Source organism: Microcebus murinus, chromosome 3 (assembly GCF_040939455.1).
Source record: "Microcebus murinus isolate Inina chromosome 3, M.murinus_Inina_mat1.0, whole genome shotgun sequence".
In the NCBI taxonomy this organism is placed as follows: domain Eukaryota; kingdom Metazoa; phylum Chordata; class Mammalia; order Primates; family Cheirogaleidae; genus Microcebus; species Microcebus murinus.
This window is the reverse complement of record NC_134106.1, coordinates 39,820,552-39,839,180: the sequence shown is the minus strand read 5'-3', so window position 1 is coordinate 39,839,180 and position 18,629 is coordinate 39,820,552. Positions and strand designations below refer to the sequence as shown.

Below are 18,629 nucleotides of genomic sequence, written 5' to 3'. Positions count from 1 at the left end.
AACATGACTAAAAAAATTTAAAAGACACAAGTAAGTAAAAAGACATCCTCTATTCATGGATTGGGAGACTCATATTGCTAAAATGTCCATACTACCCAAAGCAATCTACGGATTCGATGTAATTCCTATCGAAATCCCAATGGCATTTTTCTCCAAAAAAAAAAAAATCTTATAATTCATATGGAACCACAAAGGACCCCAAATAGCCAACTTAAGAAAGAAGAACAAAACTGGAGGCTTCACACTTTTTTACTTCAAAATATATTACAAAGCTGTGGTAATCAAGACAGTATGGCAACTGGAATAAAGACAGATGTAGAGATGAATGAAACAGAATACAGAGCCCAGAAACAAATCCACAGTCAAATATATGGTCAAATGATCCTCAACAAGAGTGCCAAGATTATACAACAGGGAAAAGATAGTCCCTTCCTTAATGGTGTTGGAAAAAGTGGATATCCACATGCAAAAGAATGAAATTTGACTCTTACACCATACACACACAAAACTCAACTCAAAATGCATAAAAAATATAACTCATTGAGCTGTCCAAAAAAAAAAAGAAAAAAAAAAAAGAAAAAGAGAACAAAATGCATAAAAAACTTAAACATAAGACCTAACATTAAAAAACTCCTGGAAGAAAACATAGCAGAATAGCTTCATAATATTGGTCTTTGCAATGATTTCTTATATGTAACACCAAAGCACAGGCAATAAAAGCTAAAATAAGTAGGACTATATCAAACTAAAAAGCTTCTGCACAGCAAAGGAAACAATCAACAGAGTAAAAAAGGCAATATACAGAATGGGAAAAAAAAATTACAAACCATATATCTGATAAGGGGTTAATATCCAAAATATGTAAGGAATTCAAACAACTCAATAGCATGGAAATAAAAATCCCGATTAAAAAACAGGCAGAGGATCTAAATAGACATTTCTCCTAAAAGGCATACAAATGGCCAAAAGGTATATATGAAAAGATGCTCAACACCACTAATCATCAGAGAAATGCAAATCAAAACCACAATGAGATACCACCTCACACCTGTTAGAATAGCCATTATTTGAAAGAAAAAAAAGGAAAATAACAAATTTTGGCAGGCTTGTGAGAAATTTGAACCCTTATACACTGTTGGTGGGAATGCAAAATGGTGTAGCCGCTACAGAAAACAGTATGGAGATTCCTCAAAAAATTAAAAATGGAATTACCATATGATCAAACAAACTTACTTCTGGGTATTTAACCAAAAGAATTGAAAAAAGGATCTTGAAGAGGTATTTGCATTCCCATACTCCTTGCACCATTATTCACAATAGCCACTTGACAGAAACAACCTAAATGTCCATTGATGGACGCATGGATACAGAAAATGTGATATATGCATACAATGGAATATTATTCAGTCTTAAAAAGGAAATTCCTTTTTAAGAAGTTTAATATGTTACAACATAGAACCTTGAGCATATTATGCTAAGGGAAATAAGATAGTCAGAAAAAAGACAAATACTACATGACTCCATTTACATGAAGTATCTAAAGTAGTGAGACTAACAGAGAAAAAGTAAAACGATGATTGCCATGGGCTGGCAATCAAATGGGGAGTTGCTGTTCAGTGAGTACAGAGTTTCAGTCATATAAGATGAAAAAATTGTAGAAATAGGTACAATAATGTGCATATAGTTAATAATATTGTACTGTATACTTAGTAATTTGTAAAAGGGTAGATCTCAAGTTATGTGGGTTTTTGTAATCAAAATTTAAAAAATTGTAATGCTTTTCAATCAATTCAATAAATCTTTATTTGATTGATGGCTATGTAGACAGACCTTGTTAGTGCTATGGAAAATATAGGAGAAGATTTTAAAAACCCAATTTATAATAAATTTTAAAAGCCCAAAAATGTGCATAGTTTACAATTTAGAAACATTTTCAAATTCATGATCTCATTTATCAAAATGACCCCACGATTCCTGTTTCATAGCTGAGATTAATTGGGTTTAAGTTCATTGCCTAAAGTCATTCAGCCAGTAAGAGGCAGAACCAGGATCATATTTTATAATGGTTTTATTGAGATATAATTAAAATACTATAAAATTTACCCTTTTAAGAAAAGTGTACAACTCAGTGATTTTTTTAGTATACACAAGAGTTGTACAAACATCACAACTATCTAATTCCAGAACATTCTTATCACCCCAAAATAAACCCTGTGCCCCATTCTCCCTTTCCTCCAGGCCTTGGAAACCACTATACTCTCTCTCTCCATGAATTTGCCTAATCTGTACATTTCCTATAAGTGGAATTATACAATATACGGCCTTTTGTGGCTGCCTTCTTTCGCCTAGTTTAATGTTTTCAAGATTCGTCCATGTTGTAGAATGTATCAGTGCTTCATTCCTTTTTCTAGCTGGATAATATTCCACTATGTGGATATATCACATTTTGTTTATCTATTCATTAGCTGATAGACCTTTGGTTTGTTTCCACTTTTTAGCTATTTTGAATACTACTACTATGAATAGTTGTGTATAAGTTATGTGTGATCATTTTTCTTGGGTATATACTTAGATATGGAAAACAATCAGGATTTGAACACAAGTCACTTTAGCCCAATCTGATACAACATAAATTATCAAAATTATTCTAACGACACCAGAGGCAATGAACTATACAGACCACAGCACTGACATGGGGCTCGGGTCACCTGAATGCTGGGCACTGCTCTGTCACTTGCTAGCTATATGCACAGCCTCTCCAGACATTCTGTGATTATACTAGAATGATCTCTGGCATCCTTCCAACTCTAAGACAATTTTATAGTGATTGACATCCAATGGAAAAATTTTTCAAAAGCAGAAATTGTATTACCACTAAGTACATGGGCCTTAGTGCTGGGATTTTTAACCAAATGTTCAAACTGACAAAACTCCATGAGATCCACTGATGTGAAAACTCAAAACCTGCTGGAATAATGCCCATGGGAAAGGCCTATTTTTCTCCCTCCAGCCTCCCCTTGCGGATAATGAAGGCTCAACCAATGCAATCACTCAAGTCTGGAAAAGAGCCAACACAAAGAGCAGCGGGCCTGGGGCTCCGCCAGGGACAGACAGCAGCAGTGTTGTCATATGCTGCATCCACACATTCCTGAGGGCACAAAAACACACAGTGGAGCAGCAGGCCAGGCTCGCTGGATCTCTGGAGGCCATTTCACTGTCACTGCCCTTAGGCTGAAGTCACCATAAAGCATTTTCCCTCGGAGCTGGGTTTCGGTGGGACCCGCCAGGAGGCTCAGAGGCAGGAAATCAGCAGCAGTATCTCCCACCCATCCCCATCTCACCCTCTTCAGAAGGAATCCAGCAAAAATAACTCCTCAGATAGGGTGAGAGATCATAATAATATTTTCTTTAGTTGGGTTTATTAAAAAAGAAAGAAAGAAAAGAAGACCAAGAGAAGAAATAATTCAACTTCAGACTGAATCCTATTCTGACCTATGCCAACCATTTTGCCTGGTCACTTTTCCCTTGGTAAATTTAGAAGAGTGGTGTTAGTTTCTCCAGTTTTGGTTTATTTAGAGAAAAAATTGATTTCCATAAGCAAGACAAAAGAAATCAAGTTCATTATTTTGTAAATGGCCCTGAATTTTTTTTTAATCTTCTATCTTGAACCCAAACTCTATACAAAGTGCACTCCTATCCCCCACTCTCAGCTCTGTGCAGGACTCTTCCATAGGAGGCACTTGGAAAATGTGATATGAGTTTAATTCAACCAAACAATTTTGTATTGTGCTCAGTAGGAACCCAAACCTTTGTCTCTGCTTAAAAGGCGGGAGTTGGAGGCTGTTCTGAAATCAGCAGCTTAGGTAGGCTCTAGCTCCCCATGGTCAAGGTTAGGCTTGTTTCTCACTGTGCTCCTCTTTCTCCCTTCTTCTATCCTTGCTGCCTTTCGTTATCAATCCTTTTTACTCATTTCCATTTTCTTACCTCTTTCACCCCCTGCCTCTATATGATCTCACCTTTTCCTTCTGGTCTCAGAGGCCCCATTAGTCAGTTGGCCCAAAGTCAGCAACTAGGACCAATTCCATCGAGGCTTCCTTCCCCTTTCCTTCCTCCTAATCTTCTGGCAGGGAAAGGGTACCACACCCTGTCCAGAGCCCTGGTCTGTCAGAAAAGCCAAGGAGGAGGAGAAGGCTCAGGGAAGTCCAGATGCATCTTCCTTCAGTCCTCTGCCACTTCTCCCCACCTGCTTCAAGACATCGGAATCCAAAAGCATTCAAGCAGCAGCATCTATATTTTTTACCCCAGGTTCGTTTTGTTTTGGTTTGGTTATTTCTGCATTGCAAGGAGGGTTAGTACCTGCGTCTCCCAGATGGCCCTTTCGTGGGCAAGATCTCATGCAAACTGCACGACACTCCAGAGCAGACCACAGCTTCTGGGCGCTTTCCCCAAGGTCTAGAATCCAGTGAGAGCAGAGCCGGGAACCCAGGACTCCCAGAGCCAAGTCCCCAGCTGCCTTCCTCTGAAACAAAGATTCCTCCAGGCTGATTCCCTGGCCTTTTCCTCAGGATTCCATCCTACCCTGTGTGCCCCAAACCTTTCAGAGCACTGTTTTCAGCGAATCTACATTATCCTGTAAATTCCTACAAGACAATGCCACACAAAATTCAGAGATAGGGCAAGACACCAAGACTATGAATGAGAGACAGGTAGAAAAGGAAAATGTGTTATGGTGCGAATTTCTAGAAATCCATTTCTCAGGTTGGAAGGTTTCTAGGGAAGTGTTGATTTCCTCTTAAGATTATTAGACATGTTTTTCAGCTGACAATTTTCAAAGCACTGAAATCAAGAACAAATTAAAAGTAGACACATATGTATATTCACACTGGGAAACAGTGGTTTTCAAACTTATACCTCAGCACGTGTGACAGATGGCAATCAGAAGCCTAGCCATGCTCTTGGATGTACCCAGAGTTGAGTAATCCCCATATTTAGGGAAACCTTAAAGGAATTAATTGCCCCAACCATTCTAAATTGTGGGTCCACGACACCAGGGTGCGGACCACAGCAAACATGAACAAAAGCTGCACGTACAGTTCCTACACGCCACCCCTTTCTCCTGTGTAAGAAATCATATTGGAATTCTTGTAAAAGTATAAGGGAGATTATCATGAGTTGACACTAAATTGTTTAAAAATAAATCTTTCACAAACAGCAATGCCTTAAATATTAACAGAGGTCAAGTATTCCTAATCCAAAAATCCAAAATCTGAAATGCTTCAAAATTCAAAACTTTTTAAAGGCCAACGATATGCAAAGGAAATCTTTTTTGGTGCATTTTGGATTTGAGAATGCAAATATTCCAAAAAAAAAAAAAAAAAAAAATCGAAAACCCAAAACACTTCTGGTCCAAGCATTTTGGATAAGGGATATCCAGCTTTTGATAATACTGCAAATTATTCACAACGAGCCTTATGAATAAGAAGCACTAGTATGGAAAACTGGAGTCACCAAAAGAATTTAGGGATAAAAACTTTCAAGTTATCATAGAAAACATTCATACATTCTTTGAGAGACAGAGTGAAACGTTTTCAAGGAGGGGTCATGTCTCATTCATTAGGGCATTTTTCACATTGCCTACAAATGCCTGACATAAATAATGCATAGTTCAGTAAGTTTTCAGTTGAATAATTTTTAAATGGTCTTTTCACTTTTCCATAAAGCATATCTCTATATTTCCCTCCGCATTTCAAAGAATCACTGAATTTTAGAGTTAGGAAAAAATCAGAGGTATTCTGTTCAATTAACCACACTAACAAACATGTATCAAATGCCATGTGCACATGGTATGCAAAGGACTATATATGCATCTCATTTAATACTGACAACCTCATCAGGTAATATCATCATCATTTTGTAGAAGAGGAAAATAAAGTACAGAGAGGTTAAGCTACTTGCCTAAAGTTGCCCAGCGAACAAGAGGCAGAACCTAGACTATGACCAGGTCTGTCTGATGCCAAAGTCCACCACCCCAGAGGTCTAGAGAGACTTCACTGGTGTCAGGTGTCCTGCTTTTTCTGAGCACTTTCCACCACCCCACCCTTCACTGGAAATGGCACCAGGGTATAGCCAACATTTCCTAGAGCCAGGAATTCCCTAAATTGGAAAAATGCTATTCTCCCCTGAAAAGAGCCTGGTTTTCCACCGAGGCCACCACATGTATCTGCCCATTGGACATCAAACTGTGGGAAAAGCATAGTCTGGGAACTTTTCCCCAAGGTTGCTCAAGCACAACAACAGCTCAGTATCAATTTGGGTCATTTCTGAGAATAGCTTTCATAACTCAGCCTGCCCTATTTTTTGCCCCTTCTTGAATGCATCAACTGGCCATCCTACCCTTAGTGATGAACAATTTCTCAGAATTATCTAACAAATATATTTAGGGATCCCCCTCTCTTCTAGTGGCAATCTTGGTATACGGCCCAGTTCTCCAAGCTTTGTGTAACTGCCTGCAAAGTCCTCTCCCCTACCATCCCCACCTCTATTCTCAGGGTCTACTTCCACTGTTCTTTGCAGTTTTCCTTTGCTTTTCAAATGAAATGTAAATATGAAGCTCTACCTTCTCCTGCAGATTGTAGAGATTAGATTAGATGCATTTGCTTGGCGAAGCAGCATTCCATGTCATTTGCAGCTGAAGAATTTGTGTCCTCTTTGGTGTGTATCTGTGGAGAAAAACACCCTCCAATATGGTCCCTAATATCTGGCTTCTCTGAATCTGCCAGATGTCAGCAGAGAACTGATGCTGAGGAGGTATTCAGCAGCACCCAGGAACACTTCACCAACACCTATCAGTAGCCTTCTAGTACCAGCCCCGACCAAACTGTCACTGTCGCCAGTTCCTACTCGTCTGGACTCCCAGGAACACCCTCCCCTTTGCAGAGGGCTGAATTGACTCCTTTATGCCTGTGACTTTTTTGCTCTGTAACAATGCTCCATAATCTAGAGAAAGAATGTCTTAATGTCAGTATCTGTGTAGTTTCATTGGCTGTTCCCCTAATAAGGAATTCGCAGACTCCCTGTAGCGCCAGGCTTCTCAAGAGCAACACTGTAACCAGACAGGAGCTGCCTTTGCAAAGCCTCATTCTTGTTTTGTGTGGTTGGAGGTCTGCAATCTCATGACCCTCACTGCTATTCCAGAATGTATATCCTGGAAACGAAGCCAAAGTCAAGGACAGGCCAGTGTGTAAAAACGCATGCATGAAGAATTTTCTTAAAGGTTTGCTACGACAGTGTTTAAAATACCACTTCTATAAAAGTTTTCCCTTTAAAGGGGAAACTTAAAGTTTGAGACAAAAAGGAATTCTAAGATAACACAAAACCTTAAGGAAGATGAAAAGGCTTTATTGTCATCTTAGGTCATGGGAGAAGTGCCCACAGGCTGCATGAACCATATTATTAGCACTTATGTTCTGCAGCTCATAATACTCAATCGCAAACATGTGTGGTATTTAGTTCAGCTATGTGACAGGAAATAGCATTTGTAAAATATTAAACCACAGCAGAAATCTACCCATGCCTTCAAATATTGTCAGCACTGATTCCAACTCAACTCTCCAACCCTGCCCCTCCCCTGTGGCACTTAACCTTCACTTTTCCAGCATGAATTTGGGTCCTGGCTATTTTTTTTAACCTTGTTTTAATAATCTGTTCATTTCCTAGATTTAGAGAATAGTGACAAAGATTCTCTCTTGACCGAACTCTAGCCAGGCTCAGAGCCTGCTTCTTGAATAGGCCTTTCAACTTCAGCCTATAAAGCCTTGAAAAAACACTGATATCGTTTCTGATGGCTCAAGGCCACATCCCTAGGATGATGGTAGCCCCTCCTTAAAGTGCCTGTTTGGGAAAACTCAAGGCTGCCTAAAGAATTTACTGTTTCTTTTATCAACACTTGAAGACAGGGTCCCAGGGTCCCAGATTCGGTGGGAAGGTAGGAGCCTAACTTCCATGCATGCCAGTTTGCAAACCCAGATGGGTTTCACATGGACCAACCCCCTTTCTGACTTTTTGTAAGTTTTCACTTCCCCGACTCTACTGATCTCATTCTGTCTTTAAAATACCCAAGACACTTCCGTACAAATCAAAGTTGAGTTCAGTTCACAGTGGACTCTTTTCCCTATTGCAATAGTTAAGAACAATTAAAACGTTCTCATCACTTTACTGTCCAGCTGTGTTTATCTTTGACAGCAGAATGAACAGATATCAACCCAAACTGGCCAGTCCCAGGAAATGGTCTTTACATGAACAAAGAAAAGATTTGGAGTTGTGTAAGCATTCTGGTTTTAGAATTTTGTTCTTATTATCATGACATTTTTACTAATCCATACCGTATTTGTCACTGTCATAGAGGCTATAGAAATTTACTAAGCAGAGGACTCTGTGCCTCAGTTTCCTCATCTGTAAAATAGTGATATTAATATTTACCTCATATGTAAATTGCCTAATAGGAGGAACTCGATATACATCTTCCTTTCTGTTCCTCTCCCTGTTTCTCCTCTATCCCTACTCTAGCCTTTGGAACACATACTTCCATTAGTTAGGAGGAAACTAAGAAGCCCTAACTCTGGAGTTTACCATCAGGTCTGCTTGTTATGACTCCTTTTGTAGAACTGTGTCTCCATTCTGCCTAACTTCCTTGGGGATCTAATCATGTAGTTCCTGCCTTAGTCCCTGTGCCTGATTCCCTGCTCAGGGATTCTCCTTTGTTATGAGTTAAATGTGTCCCCACAAAATTCATATGTTGAAACTCTAATCCTAATGTGATGGCATTCAGAGGTGGGGCCTTTGGAAGGTGATTAGGCCACAGGGGTGGAGTCCTCATGAAAGGAGTCAGTGCCCTTATAAGAAGAGGCCAGAGAGTTAGCTCACTCTCTTTCTGCCATGTGAGGATACAATGAGAAATTGGCAATCTTTGCAACCCGAAAGAGAGCCCTCACTAGAACCCAACCATGCTGGCATCCTGATCTCAGACTTCCAATCCCCAGAACTGTGAGAAATACATTTCTGCTGTTTATAAGCCTCTCAGGCTATGGTATTTTGTGATAACAGCTCGTACTAAGACATCCTTGAAGACAGCACCTCCTATGGTGGAGAAAAGTTAATAGGTATGGAAAGAAAAGACCCATGGTCAATAGCATTTGAGAAATCCTGGTTAAAAAGAGTTTATAGGTCTCTCCATGGCAAACCTTCCCAGAGCCTGTAGGATACTAATGTTCTTGTGGGCCTCTGGGAGGAGGGAGAAACAGGTAGCTTTCCTTAAGAACCCCATGGAGGGTGTACTTCTGAACACTCCGGAGCATGAGAAAGATGAAAGTGCCCAGGGCCTATGGAACACTCGGTGCACCTTTGACTCTGGAGCCTCAGCCTTTCCGTTCTGTTGCCAGCCTCTCTGCTATGGCATGAGGATTGGCTCTGGGCCCGTAGCAGCTTCTCTGACCCTTCTCGTAACAGAGTCTTAGCATTGCTCTCAGGACAAGCTGCAGGCATAGGTTCTTTCCCTGGGACACCAGCAGTCCTCTTAGGAGGCCATTCCTGCCCTTGCTCTCCCAGAGAGGGGACCAACAGGCTTCCACATGGGCCAGGGTTGGAACAAACTCTGCATTCAATCTCAGCAAGTCTGTGAGGGCTGTCTTCCCCACAACATCCTCGGCAGCATTTGGCAGCTCTCATCACTGCCCCTCTGACCAGCAGCACTGAAGCCTACTCTCCCTCCCAGACCTGGCCTCTCCTCGCCAAGCCAGGCAGACTCAGACGCCCCACCCCATGGGAACGGGGCTCTGCAGTGCTACAGGACGCCCAGTGTGCCCTCTGCCTAGGGCCAGGGGGCCACAGTCTCTCTCCCCCAACCTCCAACCATGTCCCCACCTGGTCATCTACCCTTCACAGGTCCCTGGGGAGGACCTCAGTATCCCGCTGTAGAGGACCAGACTATGGGGCAAAGGTCAGCCTCTCACTTGCAAGCTGAGTGAGTGGCACTGAACTCTTGGCCTGTTCTCTCCGGGGAAAGTGAGCAACCAGCATCCTGTACAACCCAATTTTGTACAAGTTGTGAAGGAGGAAACTATCTTAATTGGGGCCTTCCCTATGCTGGACACAGTTTTGGGGCTCATGTTCTCAACCAGCCATCTGCCTAGGCCTCTAGATCTGTTCTCCATCCTTAGACCCTGTGGTGGCAAGATGGGGAGCCCCAATTAAGAGGAGCTCCTCCTCCATGGGTTCCTGTGCCCTAACCACAGCAAAGGCTGATCCAGGAAGGCAGAAGAACACAGAGGTTTAGTGCCACAGGCTTTTGTGCCATATTGCCTGGCCTCTCATTGCAATTTCTCTACTTTATATCTCTAAGGCATGTTCCTTAACATCCTTTGTGCTTGCTTTTCTTACCATTAAAGTAAAAATAAATAACACCTACTTCACAAGGACCAAATAAGTTAATGATAGTAAAATGCCACAGAGTAGGTAGGCGCTTAAAAAATGGTAGCATAGTGCTCACAAGAGTGGGGTTCCTGGATCTGCATTCATCATTGATACAAGCCAGGGCGCCCAAGCAGCAGGCTGTGCCAGGCTTCCAGGGGTCCCTGTGAGAGTCCTGGGGTTCCTTTTCCCACTGTAATTGGTCTTTCGCTCTCCAGCAAGAGAAAAACAAGGTGCAATCCCAGTGTATGCTGAATTGAGTTATGAAATGAAAGGCACTACTTAATGAAGCAAGTCAGCACAGTACCTGGAGACTTCAAAAGTAATCAAGAAAAAGACTAATCAGAAGTGATGTAGGCCCTTCATACATGTGGCTAATGACTGAAAGGTTAAAACCTGAAAACCTGGGCCTGTGCTATTACCCACAACCCAATACTCAGAGTCACTCTACTCCAGTGGGTCTCAACCATGAGCGATTTAACTTCCCAGGGAACATCTGGCAGTCTCTGGAGACATTTTTGGTGTCACAACTAGGGGTGGGAAGATGAATCTAGCAGGTAAGAAACAGGGAGATGCTGCTAAATGTCCTACAATGCACAAGACAGCCCACACAACAAAAAATTTTCCAGTCCAAAATGTCAATAGCAGCAAGATTGAGAAACCCTGCTCTATATCGAAATCAGAGAGCTGGGAGTGAGGCAAGCATGAGTCCACCCTTCTACATGTGTCTACTTTGTGGACAATGAATCAGGATTTAAGTGTGGCCATTTGCCCAAAGTCGTGCAACCAGAAAACTGTGCTGTCAGAATCGAACCCTGTCTCTGGGCCCAAGTCTGCACTTTCCACTACACCATACTGACTTCCAAATCAGAATAGAGGAAAGGGAAGATAAAGGAATATTTTACAAGAAAATCTGAGAGGACTTGGACACTAAATGTGATCTGGAAAACAAAGGAAAAGGGAAAGTGAGGCACTTGGACTAGTGAAGCCATAGGAGAGGCAGGAAGGGGAGCTGGTTTTACGCACCTAGGTCAGGTCTTGAGGCGCATCCGCGTGGAAACAGCTACCAAGAAGCCAGACACAAGAGGCAGGACCTTGAGAGAAAACCAGGGGCTAAAGATGTAGAGTTGGGGTCTTTCAGGGCTAGGAGAGGATGGGAAAAGCCCCAGGGCATCCAAAGTTAAGGGCTGAGTCATTTTACAGGAGGGAGAAATGAGAAGGAGAAAGTAAGACACATCCAGAAAGGCCAAGGTAAAACCAGGGGATGCAGGAACCACAGAGGCAGGGAAGTTTCTCTTGGGTCTTGAAAAATTGCAGAGCAGGGACACTGGAGACGGGAAGACTCTGGGGCTTACTGATTTGGTCAGTGGTGAGAGGCGGAGGGCAGTTTCAGTGAGGCCAGCTGCCAATCTGGAAGCAAGTAAGCAAGTGGCCTGTTCACCCTGCACGGATGCTGGGGCCAGTGGGCAGAGGCTGGGCTCTTGCTCCCCCCAGGTTCCTGGGTTTTTGCAGCTCTGTTTATGGCAACTGTGTTGCTTCCTGGGTGGACCAGTCTCTAGCAGCCCTAGTAACAGCCTGCCTCTTCTCACCCTACCTACCTTCTGGTCTCAGAAGCAGCACAAAGAGGACCCCAGGGCTTCCCACACTTCAAAAAATTCAGCCCACCACTGGCCTTCAGGAGGGGGCAGACAAGCAAGCCTTGGTCAGGCCAGGCTGGGCAAACAAGGCTTGCTTTCAGGGCTGCCTTCTGGCATCTGTATTCCCGTGGGCTCTTCAGTGGAAAGAGCAAGGCACTCAGAAAGAGAGAGAAATGAGAAAGGGCGTTTTCCCCGAGGGGCTCCCAGGGCTGGGCTGGGCTGCAGGCCCTGTGGTTACTAGATGGTGGTTCCTGGATTTTGATTCTGAATTCTCAAAGAAAGCCAGGAAAATGATGTGAGATAAAGTTAGCTAAGAGGGGTTTGGCTCAGATCACACACACATCTTAAATACCATATGCAAATCTCCTTCTTACCCTCTCCCCTGCAGGCCTGCTGCCCCTCCTGAAGATAAGCAGAAAATCCTGGATGTTTACAGAACTATAAAGAAGATCCCACTCCAGATTTATGGAGGAATAACCAAAATCAATCACTTTGCTATGAAAATCGATCAAGTAATTTATCTTAATTACCATGCAAGTGCTTTTAGTGTTTTGAGAGGAGGCAGTTAGCCAAATGGCCCAGAAAGGATATTTAATGCTCTGAAATATAATTCCTTCCCATACACGAAACAAGCTTTGTTCAGATTGGAATGGCCTGTATGAGAAGTTCGGGACCAGCACCTGCAGGGAGAGCCCTCCAGGGTCTCTACCCCTGGATGCTGGGCTTTGGGGAATGCTGGCCAAATGTTATAGTACGAATTCTTGTATTGCACATCCCACTGCTCGTTCATTCAGTGAATAATAACAGTGTCTCCTAAGTGCCAGGTTCTGAGTTGAGGAGCATGGAGACCACAGACATGAGTATGGCCTGATTTCCTGGTGGCATGGTGGGGAAGGAAGAGTTTAGAAGCTAGAGAGACTGGTGTTCGAATCCCACCCCTGCCACTGACTGGCATGTGACATAGAGCAAGTTACTTCACTTCCTCGAGCCTCAGTCTCCTCAGGTGTGAAACGAAGATAACATTACTTCTATGCTCTAAATATCTCCCCCAAATTCATATGTTGCAACTTAATCCCTAATGTGATAGTAGCAAGAGGTGGGGCCTTTGGGAGGTGATTAGGTCATGGGTCATAAGGGCAGAGCCCTCATGAATGGGATTAGTGTCCTTATAAAAAAGGCCTTTAGGAACTTGTTTGCCCTTCCACAATGTAAGGACACACAGAAGGTACCATCTGTGACATCTCACCAGACATCTAATCTGCCCACGCCTTCATCTTGGACTTCCCAGCTTCCAGAACTGTAAGCAATAAGTTTCTGTTGTTTATATTAATAAATTACCCACTCTAAGATATTTTTTTATAGCAACCCCAGCAAACTAAGTTACATTAAAAGGTTCTTGCAGGCCGGGCGAGGTGGCTCACGCCTGTAATCCTAGCACTCTGGGAGGCCAAGGCGGGCGGATTGCTCAAGGTCAGGAGTTCAAAACCAGCCTGAGCAAGAGCGAGACCCCATCTCTACTAAAAATAGAAATAAATTAACTGACCAACTAAAAATATATATACAAAAAATTAGCCGGGCATGGTGGTGCGTGCCTGTAGTCCCAGCTACTCGGTAGGCTGAGGCAGTAGGATTGCTTGAGCCCAGGAGATTGAGGTTGCTGTGAGCTAGGCTGATGCCACAGCACTCACTCTAGCCTGGGCAACAAAGTGAGACTCTGTCTCAAAAAATAAAAAAGGCTCTTGCACATACTAAAGTAACATCTGGAAAATAGCAGGTACATGGGGAATTGAGGATCCCTTATCTGAAATTCTTGGGATCAAAAGTGTTTTAAATTTCAGGTTTCTTTGTATTTTAGAATATCCGTATTATATCTACCAGTTCAGCATTACTAACCCAAAAATCAAAAATCAAAAATGCTCCAATGAGCATTTCCTTTGAGCCTCAGCTTAGCATTCAAAAAGGTTCAGACTCTGGAGCATTTCGGATTTCATATTTTTGGATTAGGAATGCTCAACCTCTATGAACTCCTGCCCCTACAGTGCTTATAACCTGGCAGGAAAGGCCAGAGCAAACAACAAATGAATGATAGGATGCACTCTTCCTCCTCCGCTTAAGTGAACGGGCAGCATCACATGCAGCCCTGGCTCAGGAGCAGGGACGGCTTCACGGGGAGGGGACAGCTGCTTCGTTGAAGACCCAGGACAGCAAATCAGCCACTCACGATTGCACACTCTGCTCATGTTTCTGTCGATTCGGGTCAGGTGCCAGTTAATACCAGTGTAAAAGAATTTCTCCCACCTGGCTTTATTCACCCCAGTAAGCAGACACAAAATCCAATTCCACACACTGTGATCATCGCTATGGCAGCTCTCCTTTCTGGCTGCCCAAATTGGGCCACAAGCTGCGGAGAGACAACCTCAGAGACAACAGAGACCGTGCACGTGCCCCAGGATCAAATGTGCATTTTGGTGTATCCGTGGCCAGTCCCCGGCTGTGGCTAACCACCAAGCTCACCAGCAATGCCCACATCACTGTAGACACACAGGCAAGAACTACTAAATTACAAAGAAAAGCATTTTTGCTTCTGTCCTCTCCATATCCATGGAATTCCATGAATACATGTGTGAGCAATTTGAGCAATCCCCAAAAGAGAGAAAGACTTTGAAAAAATCATTTATTAAGGTCCCATTTACGAACCAGTTATAAACGACCAGCATTGACTTAAGGTCTCAGTCTCAAATGCAGTTATCAGCAAAGAAAAATAATATTCATGCCTCTAAGTCCACAGAGAGTGCCTGCAAAAAACACTTGCAAATTATTTAGAATTTCAAAGGCCACCAAAGGCTTTAACAAAGAATTTTGCACTTAAAGCAAAGTCTGACTAGAAATGCATAAGTTGCTGCCAATGATTGGATTTGCCAACTGACATTCTCAGCATTTGCCTATATTTAAACTTACAGATCTCTAAGTTTCAACCTGGGGCGTTTGAGCCTGTGGCAGACTAACCTCCTCCTTCTCAATGCTGAGTCCAATTTAAATGAGTAACACCCAGCCTCCCACAAAGCCTGTTCTAAGGCCAAGGTCACTCCAGGTGTCTCCCCACAGCCCTGCCCAGCAAAGCCCACAAGCTCCTGAGAGATCCAGCCCAGCAGAGCAAGGGGCTCACCCAGCCTCTGGATGATGGCTGGTCCCCACACCCATCCTTCTACCAGACTTCACAGTCCTGCTCACAACACACAGAGATCCCTCTGGATGAAGTCCCCACAGCTGTTTGCTTGGCCTGGGAACTGGGAGGCCGGTGTTTGGGAGGTTTTATTCCAGCTCTGCTTCGCTCTGGATCTGTGAGTTTAAACACGTCACCACTAGCAGCTTGTTTCCAAGCTCCCTTCAAACTCTAACAACCTATGAGGGTCTATTCTCCTAAGAAGGGGTCTACAGAGAAGTGTATGCCTCCCTGAGCCCCCTTTCTGCCTACACCCTTCTGCACTCCTGCTACCAGCCTGCAGGCCAGAGGTTTTCCAAAGATGGTGCAACAATATCTTTCATGCCCTGCTATTCTGAAATGTCACCTTGTGCCTCCTTCACCAAGACAGGTTTCTGTCTCTCCTCTTGGATCTGGGTGAGCCCTAGCACTGCTCTGACCAATACAATGTAGCAGAAGTGACACCATGACAATTCTGGTCATAGCCCTTAAATGACCCAGAGGCTTCTGTTTCCAGCTTGTCAGAGCCTGAGACTCCAGGTAGGAAGCCCAGGCTACCCTGCTGGACAGAGAAGCCATGCGGGGCAGCCACTCCAAGGCACCATCTTGATGTCCAGCCCCAGCTGCCATCAGACTGCGGCTACATGAGAAACCCCAAGCACTGCCCAGTCAACCTACAGAATGAGGGGAAATAATATTAAATTGTGGTTTTTAAGTCTCGACATGTTTTTTGTAGTAAACTGTAAATAAAATTTACCATTTTTAAGTGCACATTTCAGTGGCATTAAGTACATTCACATTGTTGTATAGCCATCACCACTATCCATTCCTAGAACTTTTTCTTCTTCCCAAACTGAAACTCTGTACCCATAAAACATAACTCCGCAGTCCCCCTCTCCTCAGCCCTTGCAACTGCCATTCTACTTTCTGTCTCAATGAATTTGACTACTGTAAGGACCTCCTGTAAATGGAATCATACAGTATTTGTCCTTTCATGTCTAGCTTATCTCAACATTGTCTCAAGGCTCATCCATGTTGAAGCACATACTATAATTTCACTTTTTTTTAAGGTTCAATAATATTCCATTGGATGGATACACCACATTTTGTTTATTCATTCATCCACTAATGAAAACTTCTGTGTTTTGAATGGTTGCTCTGCAGCAATAGATCATTGGAGCAGTGGGCAGTGCAGCCATGGACAGCAGACCCAGGTCCCCAAGGCAGATGTCAGGACCTGGATAGTCTGGTGGAAACACAGAGCACCAGGGGCTACACCTCAGAGTAGGTGACATTGGCGACTGGCCAGGAATCCAGGTTGGAGCTCACGGTAGCATTTGTCACAGTGGACTGGTTGTCTCACTGGGTCTCCACTCCAGGCTAGGAGCAAGCCCAGGACAGTGACAGGATCTTATGCATGCCTGGGTCCCCAGCCCTGGCACAGGCTGAGGGCCTGGAGCCCAGTAAATGTTTGGGAGAGGTACCTTATACTTTAGCCCAGTTCTGACTCATCCCAGAGTTTTTCACATGCTCCCTGCAGGGCAAGAACTATGCCAAAGAAAGTGCAGAAGCACAGCTGCTTCTGGCAAGAAAGAAAAGGGAGAGGCAGCAACAGAAGAACATTCTGATAGATAAAAATTCACCACCAGACAGCTCAGGATCTCCATCAACACACCCGCCCCGACCCAGGCAGGCAGAGGCTTCAGCAGCTGGAGGTTAGGACAGCACACAGGGCCTCGTGCTAAGCATCAGAATAAGGCCTCCCAGGGATTAGCCTAGCTCAGCTTGTTGGGCCCAATTCCCAGGGCCTCATGTGCCCATTGCAAGGGCAGAGGCAGGGAGGGACAGGGCTTAGAGGGGCTTGACCCTTGGTCAGGGCACAGGTCGGGGGCGGGGGGGACTGGAACTGTGAGCTCCATTGCAAACCCTAGCCCAGGGAGCTTTGGGACAACAACCTTCCTTCATTGCAGGAGGACCCAGAGCGGTTGTACTATGTCCTCAGGCCTCTCACCTATAACCACTTTACCCAGGAAACCTCTATCTATAGCCCACCCTATTCTCCCTGCTGTGATATTCCCCTTGGCCACATAACTAGGGTGCCTGACACAGGTCAGGACATACCAGAGCACAAAGGTTAACACCAAGTTTTAGGAGACTTGTTTTGGTTGACTAAAAATGTGAATGCCAACATTCAAAGGCCCACTGGGAGGTTTAACAAAAAGTTGAATTGCAACTGTGCATTTAGGTTTTCCAGCCCATAAAGATAAAGTAAAACCTTGAGCAATAACTCTGAAGGTGTGTTTCCCTATTTGTCTTCCAGGCAATATACCTTGATATTTAGGAACTGCTTGACATGTGGAAAGCAGCTCTGAGCACCAGTGAAAGAATCCAGAAAACCTGGATTTGGGACTGGGCTCAGCTTCTAACTAACTGTGGGACTTTGAGCAAACCAATTAGCCTCTTTGAGCCTCAGTTTCCCAATCCATAAAATGGAAGATAATAGTATGTATTCCCATGGCTTGGTTATGTGCATTGATAAGAATATATGAGATATATTAATATATAATCTCATGAGAAAAATTATAAATATGTTAGAGATTTATTTATGTTCAGTGGGTGCTTACTAATACCTGCTGAATGAATGGATGAATAACCTAAAATTATAACAAGACTCCCATCTGGGTAGGGCAGGCCTCTCTTGCACTTCAGAATCCCCAGCTAGAGTATATAGCAGATCCTAGAAGGCCACCTTACTCCCCAGGGGCTGCTGCCCAGCTCACCTGTATCTGAATGACCGACACCCCAAGCCTGCCCTCATTCTTCCCACCTGTAGGCAAGCTGGAGCTGGCTTCATCTCAAGGACTGGAGTCTGCCCCACCACCCCTGGCCTAGCTCCCACCTCCAAAGACAGCACTAGGCTGCTTCTTGAGCCAACTGCCAAACCCAGAACCCTAGGTGTGCCCCAGGGTCTCCACCACCTTGGACAGCAGATGGAAACAACTCATTCCCCTTCTCTGGTTTGCCTGAAGCATAGCTGCACAGAGGGTTTGTGGACCAGGAACCAGAATCCACCCACATTGGACCTGGACTCCATCCTTGACCTTCACCTGCAAAATATGGTCCTATGGGCTCTTCTATCTCAAGGGGCTTTGGGGAGCCTCATATAAGGTGATGGACTTGACAAGTTCTTTGAAATATATAAAGCACTTGGTAAGTCCTATTGCTCTTGTTACACTTGTTGATTTACTTCGGTGTGGTCTCAGACTATGAGTCTCCAGTGGCCTAGGATGGTTTCCTGGGCAAATGCTTTTGGTACAGTGACCACA

General features: G+C 43.9%; 1 protein-coding gene across 2 annotated transcripts in view; it reads right to left on the bottom strand.

Moving 5' to 3' along the window:
• The window catches only part of STON1 (stonin 1), a 51,136-nt gene that overhangs the window by 18,656 nt on the left and 13,851 nt on the right, over positions 1-18,629 (bottom strand). The window contains exon 2 of one of the 2 annotated variants that reach the window (XM_076000725.1): positions 6,617-6,736. The exons of the other annotated variant lie outside the window; for it this stretch is intronic. The gene's annotated coding sequence lies outside the window, so the exon portion shown is untranslated. The remainder of the gene's footprint in view (positions 1-6,616; positions 6,737-18,629) is intronic. 2 annotated transcript variants of the gene reach the window in all.